This window comes from Trichechus manatus, unplaced genomic scaffold (genome assembly GCF_000243295.1).
Source record: "Trichechus manatus latirostris isolate Lorelei unplaced genomic scaffold, TriManLat1.0 scaffold00068, whole genome shotgun sequence".
NCBI classification, from domain to species: Eukaryota; Metazoa; Chordata; class Mammalia; order Sirenia; family Trichechidae; genus Trichechus; species Trichechus manatus.
The window spans coordinates 5,295,438-5,305,178 of record NW_004444004.1 but is presented as its reverse complement, the minus strand read 5'-3'; the positions used below and the strand labels follow the sequence as shown (position 1 = coordinate 5,305,178).

The 9,741-nt window shown below is 38.3% G+C and overlaps 1 pseudogene; it reads right to left on the bottom strand.

The window, feature by feature from the left end:
• Positions 1 to 7,384: 7,384 nt before the first annotated feature.
• LOC101349388 (neuropilin and tolloid-like protein 2 pseudogene) lies at positions 7,385 to 9,102 on the bottom strand (annotated as a pseudogene).
• Positions 9,103 to 9,741: the final 639 nt, after the last annotated feature.

Genomic DNA, 9,741 nt, shown 5'->3' with positions numbered 1-9,741 from the left:
CTGTTTCATGAGAAACTATTTGTTCTGTAAGCCTTCACCTGAAGTACAATAAAAAAATAAATAAAAAATAACAAAAATAAAAAAATCTGTTCCTATACACCTCTGCCCCCGTATGCTGTTATTGTCATAAATTACATCTTTTTACTTTGTGCACCCCCAATAACACAAATTACTTATTCAATCTATATACTGAACAAATAATCGAATAAGATGGAATATATGAAAAAGAACATGGTATCAGGATGGGAGGAAGACTCATTAACAACCTGTGATATGCAGATGACACAACCTTACCTGCTGGAGATGAAGATGACTTGAAGCACTTAATGACGAAGGTAAAGACTACAGCCTTCAATGTGGATTACACCTGAACATAAAGACAATGAAAATCTCCACAACTGGACCCATAAACAATATCATGATAAATGGTGAAGAAATTGAAGTTGTCGAGGATTTCATTCTACTTGGATCAACAATCAATGCCCACGGAAGCAACAGTCAAGAAATCAAATGGAATATTGCATTTGGAAAATCTGTTGCAAAAGACCTCTTTAAAGTATTAAAATGTACAGATATCACTTTGATGACTAAGGTGCACCTGACCCAATCCATGATAGTTTCAATTGCCTCATATGCATGTGAAAGCAGAGAATGAAAAAGGAAGACAAGAATGACTGATGCATTCAAATTATGGTGTTGGTGAAGAATATGGAATATATCATGGACTTCCAGAAGAACAAATACATCAGTCTTGGAGGAAGTACAGCCAGAATGCTCTTTAGAAGCAAGGATGGCGAGACTTATCTTGCTTACTTTGGACATGTTATCAGGAAAGACCAGGTGCTAGAAAAGGACATCATGTTTGGCAAAATAGTAGATCAGTGAGAAAGAGGAAAACCCTCAGTAAGATGGATTGACACAATAGCTGCAACAATAGGCTCAAACATACCAATGATTGTGAGGATGGCACAGGACCAGGCAATGTTTTCTTCTGTTATTCATAAGGTCTCTATGAGTTGGAGCTGATGCGATGGCAGCTAACAACAACAAAAATTATTTCTTATGTATTTGTCTTTAATATCATGTAAGACACAGTAAGTAGAAGTACAAACCAAAAATACAGTAAAACTGACCTTTATTTACCTATGAAATTACTTGTCCCGGAGATTATTATTTCTTTATACAACTCCAAGTTACTATCTAAAAAAACCTGTTGCTGTTGAGTCAATTTCAACTCATAGCAACTCTATCAGATAGAGTAGAACTGCCCCAATAGAGTTTCCAAGGAGCTGCTGGTGGATTCGAACAGCCGATCTTTTGGTTAGCAGCTGTAGCTCCCCACTGTGCCACCAGGGCTCCATAGTTACTATCTAATGTCCTTTTATTTCAACCTGAAGGACTCTCTTTAACTTGTCTTGTAGAGCAGGTCTAGTGGTAACAAACTCCCTCAGCTTTTGTTTATCTGGGAATGTGTTAATTTCACCCTCATTTTTGAAGGACATTTTTGCCAGATACAGAATTATTGGTTGACAGTTCTTTTCTTTCAGCACTTTAAATATGTCATCCTCCTGCTGTCTGGACTCCATGGTTTCTGAGGAGAAATCAGCACAATCTTATTGAGGATCCCTTGTGTGTGACAATCTGCTTCCCTCTTGCCGCTTTCAAGAATCTTTCATTATCTTTGGTTTTCAACAGTTTGATTATGACTCAGTGTGTATCTCTTTGGGTTTATCCTACTTGGAGTTTGTAGGGCTTCTTGGATGTATAGATTCAAGTCTTTCATCAAAATTTTTTAAGCCTATAAATTGTTAACAAACATTGTTTATTAAGAATTCACAATAATTGTCTTGCAGAGCTTGCAGGTACTAATAAATCATGGCAACAAAACTGTGGAATAACAAGGTGTTACATATATTTTTTTAAAGGTGAAATATGCTGTGAAAGAAGATTCATTATGAAAAAATTACATTTTAAATCAGAATGATTGACAGTTTACATGGAACATCTGGGATGCTGTTTAGAACTGCTTGGCTTTTAAAACTTACAGCCAGCTAAAGCAGGGAGATAGCACAAAGCAGGGCTAGGAGTGCTAAGACCTTGGTACTCCCTTTACTTCTCTGGGCTTCAGTCTTCTCATTAATAAAGTTGGACTTTCTTGGATCTTAAAAATAAGCAAATCAACAAAGGGTCCTTCTGTGTCTAATCAGTCTGATTCAAGACATACTGTTTTTAGTATTTGAAATAAAGTAATGTGAACAATAAAGGAAACACTATTTTGTAATGAGAGCACACCCTGCTTTGATTGAGGAACCACAGCCAGGCTTTTCCCATTCTGCCTTGTCAGCTGACACAAGTCTGAAACAAGGAAGCATCCTTCTTATTAGACAATAGCTGTGATGGTTGCAATTGTGTGTCAACTTGGCTGGGCCATGATTCTCAGTGTTTATATGTGATCACTCCCAGGATTGAATACGCTGTGAGTAGCTGGTCGGGGGAAAGGGAGTTTCCCTGGGGGTGTGGCCTGCATCTGAATATAAGCAGACATTCTGGCTTTTTGCTCACTCTGGATCCTGCAGCTGCCTCCTGTTCGTCTGACTTCCGGCTCTTGGGACTTGAGCTTTCAGCTTATCTGCTGAACTTGGATTTATTGATCTTCATAGCCTGTGAGCGGAGCCCTGATCTCTGACCTGCTGATCTTGGGTTCGCCAGCCCCTGCAGCTACTGAATCGGGAGAAGCCTCTGTCCTAATCCACAGACTTGGGATATTCCAGCCTCTACAGTCATGTGAGCTGTTTCTTTGATATAAATCTCTATATATATTTACATGCTTTACTAGTTTTGCTACTCTAGAGAACCCAGCCTAAGACAATAGGCAAAGTATAAAAATCTTCATAATCAGATGTTGAGGAGATTCTTTTAATGCCTAACAATTATATAAAACAAAGACAGTGACACAAGGGATGCTAACAAGTCAAAGATAAAGGACCCTTTTATTTCTCTTTTGTGGTGTGAAATGTGAAAAATCCTTTGCTTTTTGCTAATTCTTTAGATTGAATATTTTCCTCCCCGAAAAGCAATATTGTACTTCATTCCTAAATGCTTTAGATGTTCAGATTAGTAAATTTTCTGTAATTTGGGGGCACTTGGGGTTGATATCGTGTGTTAAATTTGGGACCTTTCACAGATGGAAGAGAATGACAATATTTTAGAGCTGAATAGATCTTTTCCTTAATACTGCTCCTGAATTGGAGATCTTCCTCCTCCAGATTGGCATTTCTGTTAAGATATAGGTTTAATATTGGGGTACTATATATTCCGTGTAGGATGTAGTAACTTCCACAAGATGGCTAAATTTCTTGCTAAAATTATGGAGTTCACTGTACTAAACAATTTATAAAGTTTTCCCATTGACCTCAAAGATTGAAGACTATAAAAAACCCATTGCTGTTGAGTCGATTCCGACTCATAGCAACCCTAACAGACAGAGAACTGCCCTCAACGCTTTACAGATTTTTATGGAAATCTTTATGGAAACAAACTGCCACATCCCTCTCCCATGGAGCTGCTGGTGGGTTCAAACTGCTGACCCTTCAGTCAGCAGCCAAGCGCTTCAACCACTATGCCACCAGGGCTCCTTTTGAAGACTATATATATATATATAGCAGTTAGCATTATGCTGGTAAAAATGCCTAAAATTTATCAGTTCTATTCTCTTTTCTTCCTATAGTATACTGGTGAAGTGTTTGACTTAGAAAGAAATGAGATCTAATATTCATCTGGACTTCCTAGATGGTGCAAATGTTTAACACACTTGGCTGCTAACCAAAAGGTTGGAGGTTTGAGTCCACTGAGATGCCTTGGAAGAAAGGCTTGGTGATCTACTTCTGAAAAATCAGCCATTGAAAAACCTATGCAGCACAGTTCTACTCTGACACACATGGGGTTGCCATGACTCAGAATTGACTCAATGGCAACAGTTTTTTTTTTTTTTTAGACATGGCAATACAACAAGTGGCTCTTGATTGGATCAACTCAGTGGCAACTGGTTAACACCCATCTATAGTTCAATGAAGGCATATGTGACAGCCTAGGGCTGGCTTAGCTATTTATTATCTGTCGAGTTCTCTGGTTCTATCCCTGCAGATAGACTGATCAGAAACCAATGTTTCTAGACTACATTAGGCTGTGCCTTCACTTCATTAAGATTTACCATTATGATCTCTCTTGTATTTTGTATTTTTCTTAAATCCTGAGGAAATGTCATCTCACATAAAGACTCTCTCTTGCTTTAGTTTAAGAGAAAATGAACGTATGCAAATAAACTTGCGTTTTCTATTGTAAAAAGCGAAAAACTATTGCATTTGTTTTAGCAACCAGAAAATGTAGAACCAAAAGTTGTTGCCAAGCTTTACTTGCTGTCTTAGGCTGGGTTCTCTAGAGAAGCAAAACCAGTAAAGTGTATATATATATATATATATATCAAGGAAACAGCTCACACGACTGTAGAGGCTAGAATGTCCCAAGCCATGGATCAGGTTAGAGGCCTCTCCCAAGTCACGCAGCCACAGAAGCTGGCAAGCCCAAGATCGGCAGGTCAGGGAGCAGGGCTTCTGCTCACAGGCTGTGCAGATCGACGAATCCCAGGTTCAGCAGATTAGCTGAAAGCTCAAGTCCCAAGAACCGGAGGTCAGATGAACAGGAGGCAGCTGCAGGATCCAGAGTGAGCAAAAAGCCAGAACGTCTGCTTATATTCAGATGTGGGCCACACCCCAAGGAGACTCCCTTTCATCTGATTGGCTACTCACAGTATATTCAATCATGGGAGTGATCACATTAAAACACTGAGAATCATGGCCCAGCCAAGTTGACGCACAATCTTAACCATCACACTTGCTAACCCGAGTTGTCTGAAACCAGGTACTTCTGTACTATTTTAACTGTAATGTCTTCATTAAAGGCTCTGTATTCTATAAGCCTCTTTAAGCCCTTAAAAAGATAGGACAAAAATTTCAAAAGTAAAAATACAGTTACAACTGACTATAGATAATGCAGTTAAGCATACTGGTTTTTTTTCCTGCTGCAAAGTAGAGGTTAAAGATGAATTTATCAGCTATTTTTAGAAAATATGCTAATTTCCTTTCATAATCATGAAGAATGAGATCACAGTTATTATTATTATATTAAGTATTTACTACACCATTCAAATGTTGGTTGGTATAAGTTACCTACTACAAAGCCTATTCAATACAGGTACCAAAAGAACTTAGCTATCTAAACTGGCTCTGGTGTTAGTTCATTGAATACTACATTTATTAAGTCTTTTTACCTTTTGGAGTTACATTTTTAAAACAGAGGAAATCATGCTTTTGTAAAAAAAATTAAGTAATGAATATACTATTGTAGGTTTTCATATTTCTTGGGTATTATATACTTTTTAAAATAAAAAAATGTGACGTAAAAATACATTTTGAGGGAGTATTTTATTTGTCACAATTTTCACAAATCTGAGAACATGTCTATCTAATATTTTAAAAAATTAATAAAATCCAGTGAAACTCATTAAGAATTTACTATCAAAAATATGGAAAACAATGATTGACCTCTTTTAAATGGCATGTCTCTATCAGTTATAATTCTAAACACGGATTCTTTGCCATACATATCTCAAGATCCAAAATCTCAGTGCTATAAATAACATGATTGAAAGATCATGTAACAATGTGTATTTTAATATAGCATTTGTGTTGTGATTTAGAGCAATAAATATCACATAGTGAAAAATTTATCACAAACTAAATACAGTAATAAAAGAAACAAAAAGCTTATGTACATATTACCAAGGTCTTTACAATAAATTATAGTTTACAGTTCCATCACAGCATATTTGTATACAAAGCTGCTAATGTGAACAATGAAAGAAATCTGCCATGTAGGTCTTTAATCTTGATTTAATAAAATTTGTACAGTATCAAATAATATCAAAAGTCTAAAAAACACAATGAGTTTTTATATTATGTTTATAAATTATTGTTTATTTATCATAAAAAAGGTCAAAAGTGCCATTTAAAACAAAGAGAAAATTGTTATTCTTGATAAGAGTTACAAAAATGTCTGTCCCAAGTAAGAAGGCTTATACAGTTTCTTAGGAATTTCCCTTTAACTCTCATGTAAACCTTGGTTACATACGCCATGAAAAAAAACAATACAAAGGGAGCTACATGAGCTCTTTTTACAAAACTTAATAGGCAACATATATTTCAAGATGATAAAATCGCAAATAAACATAATTATAGGCCTCTCTCCAAGTGAATCAGATGACTATTTGCTTACGGAAGGGAGCCCTGGTGGCATATGGTCAAAGCACTCAGCTGCTAACTGAAAAGATCAGCGGTTCAAACCCACCAGCCACTCTGCGGAAGAAAGATGTGGCAGTCTGCCTCAGCCTTTGGAAACCCTCTGGGGCAGTTCTACTCTGTCCTGTAGGATTGCTATGAGTCAGAATTGACTCGACTCAACAGCAGTGGGTTGCTTACCAATCAATGGGCCATCACTGGATGTGACCAAATTTGGGAAATTTTAAAAACTTGCTAAAAGTTTTTATCTTTCTCAAGCTTCTAGTTTTAACTGGCAATGGTGCATACATCCTAAGGTTATGAAAATTTTCAGTATAATATAACTAAGACGAAATGTGATTAAAAGGTGATAAATCATATCATCTACTTCTCACAGAAAATAAAGACCAAGAATCTGGTAATTAAAAGGCAGCAGTATGGAAATTAGTAAAGAAAAAACGGATGAAATATAACTCTGGACCTTAAATGACACTTATCACAATAACTAGCTATAATTTGACAAATTCAAGAACAAATGTCTATATTGAAATATATGTGGTGCATTAACCACTTGCATTTATGTAAGAAACTGAAGTGGTAAAATTACTGGCTTGTAAAACAAATTTAGAGAAAAGAAAAATAAAAGGAATTTAAAATATAAAGAAAATCCTTAGTTTTAAGTTTATTGTGGATCAAAACATTGATAGAACTGTACTGATCAAGAGCATTATTCCTGTTGTTGAAACTAACAGGCAGCTTGAGGTCCTGGCTCAACACCACCACGCTCCTCCTCAAAAGCTATTTAACTGATGCGTTGTTTATATGCCACCACGCAATAGATGATTATTTTTTTCACTGCATGGAGTAAGTTCCTTGGTTGGTTTAACATATGTAGACTCCCTGAGATAATAAAAACTTCACCATTACAATATGTTAATGGTAAATGCAGGTCCTCCTATTTTTGGTAGGAGAAAAGGGTGGGCTGCTGAACACAGTACCAGTGCTGTGTGCCTACATACACACACACTTAATAATCAACACTACCTTTAGTAGAAAATTAGAAATTGATGGATACGGAGGCTTGTGCAGAATCTTCTCATCCCCTGACATAAATTTCACAGGGAATGTCCTCCATTGCTCTGTCTTCTAGTGCCTGTTTGAAAGTGTAGCTACTTTTTTGGAAGGTGCCATTAAACGTTTTCATTGGCTGTGGTTGTGCAAAATCATTTCGGAAAGGAAGTTCCATGGAACTGAGGTTGGTCCTGCTTTGTTTGACACGGGATGCTTGCGACCCACAGTGATGGTCGTGAATGCACCGGGAGGCAATGGAGGAGCGCCACATCTTCTGGTAGTTTTCCAGTTCTTCTGGCAAGTCAGCCAGGTCTGCAGGTATCTCTTTGTTCCTTAGTGAAAACAGTTCATAATGAGGAGGATCAAATATTTCTTGAAACCCAGTTTTATTAAAAGCAGTTTTGCAAGCCATGACCTTTCTTCGAGGCTGTTTCACTTGTACTAAAATAGAAGTAATGAGGACCAAGACAATCCCTGACGTAATGCCAATAATCGTTCCACGAGTTTTAGTGATTTATTCAAATAGTCCTGCTTTTTTCTTTTCTTTACAATGATTTTCATCCCAAATGTATGCACAGTTTTGAACATCACTGCAGACTAAAGAATTATTGATGCACATGTTGCTATGGCAAAAGAAAGTGCTGCCTGTGCTGGCAGGTTCTACAGATGTCGAAAGAGCATTCCGAACCTGCTAAGCTGACTACCTTCATCTGCCCACATCCATAGTACTCAAAGTCCTGTTTTAAGCATTTTATCATTGGCCACGGTGCTGCAAAACTTGGCTTTCAGATTGTCAATAATACTGCTTCAATCATAGACTGCAATGAAGTTTCTTTTGCATTCGAGTGCTCCATTTGATAATCTGCTGCTACTACTACCCATTGCCATGGAGTTGATTCCAACTCATAGCCACCCTATAGGACAGAGCAGAACTGCCCCATGGGGTTTCCAAGGAGTGCCTGGTGGATTCCAACTACCAACCTTTTGGTTAGCAGCTGTAGCTTTTAACCACTATGCCACCAGGGTTATTTTTGATAATCTAGGAACCTCAAATAAATCTTAGCTTTTGGAGTAGCTTTAATTGTCCATATGCAATCAAGGTTTGGTCAGATTTTGTTTTTTCTTCTTGTTCTTCCTCACTAGAACGCACTATTCCATCAGCTCCTGAGAGCTCAAACTGGCAATCTGGGATGGAGTTTAAAATACTTCCCTAGGTAAATAAAGTCTGGATCTGGAATAAATGAGTATTTTGCTTGAAATTCCAGTCCTTCTAGTTCTTCATCAAACTAAACTTAATCCATATGAATCTCCCTGTAAATCTAATTAATGGGGCCGGGGGGGGGGTGCTTTTCATGCCACAGTAAAGATGTATAAGTGGAAAGAAACCAATTGGCCCATCTCGAACTTCAAAGTGATCAAACCGACATTCAAACGATGGTTCTGTATAATAATATTCATCAAAGGTCAACTGTATGCTTTGCCGTGGAGCAGCTTCCAAAATGTAGATACATTCATTGTTTGGTGGATATGAGTCAGGATAATTTGGGGAAGCAAAATGACCTCCATTGCTGGTTCGAACAGGGCTCTTTTGACAACGCTTTGATGACCAGACATGGCTGTTCCGGAGCCATGTTGCTGACTGGCTCCACGCGTCGCGAGGGGTGAGATGGCGGCGGCGCGAGCCCTGCTCAGTTGCCATCACCAGCCACCAGGCTCCACCGCCATAGGGTAGGGCTCAGGTCCTGCGGCCCGCCATGGCCAAGCCCCCCGATGGGTGCTGCTTCCTGCCCCAAGGCCCTCTGTCTCATCGACCGTCTTGGAGCCAAGGAGTGTGGACGCGAGGGGTGGGAACCAGCGCGGGCTGCCCTGGGACCTGGTCCCCGGAGCCGCGCTGCCTTGGTGCTGTCTTAGCGCGGGCTCCACTGAAGTCTCTTTCATCAAATTTGAGGAGTTTTCAGCCATTAATTACTCAAATATTCTTGCTGCCCCCTTCTCTCTCCCTTTTCTTTCTAAAACTCCCATAATGCATATGGCGGTCCGCTTCATGGTTCCTTAGGCACTGTTGATTTTGCTTTACTCTTTCTGTTCCTCTTTACTCTTTCTGTTCCTCAGATGTGATCATGTTAATTGTCCTAACTTTAAGTTTGCTGATTCTTCTGCCGGCTCAAACCTACTGTTGAGCCTCTCTAGTGAATTTTTTATTTCAGTTACTGTATTTTTCAGCTGCAGAATTTCTGTTTGGTTCCTTTTTATAATTTCTATCTCTTTATTGATATTCTCATTTTGTTCATAGATTTCTTTTAGTTCTTTGCCTGTAGCTCTTTGAGCATATTTAAGA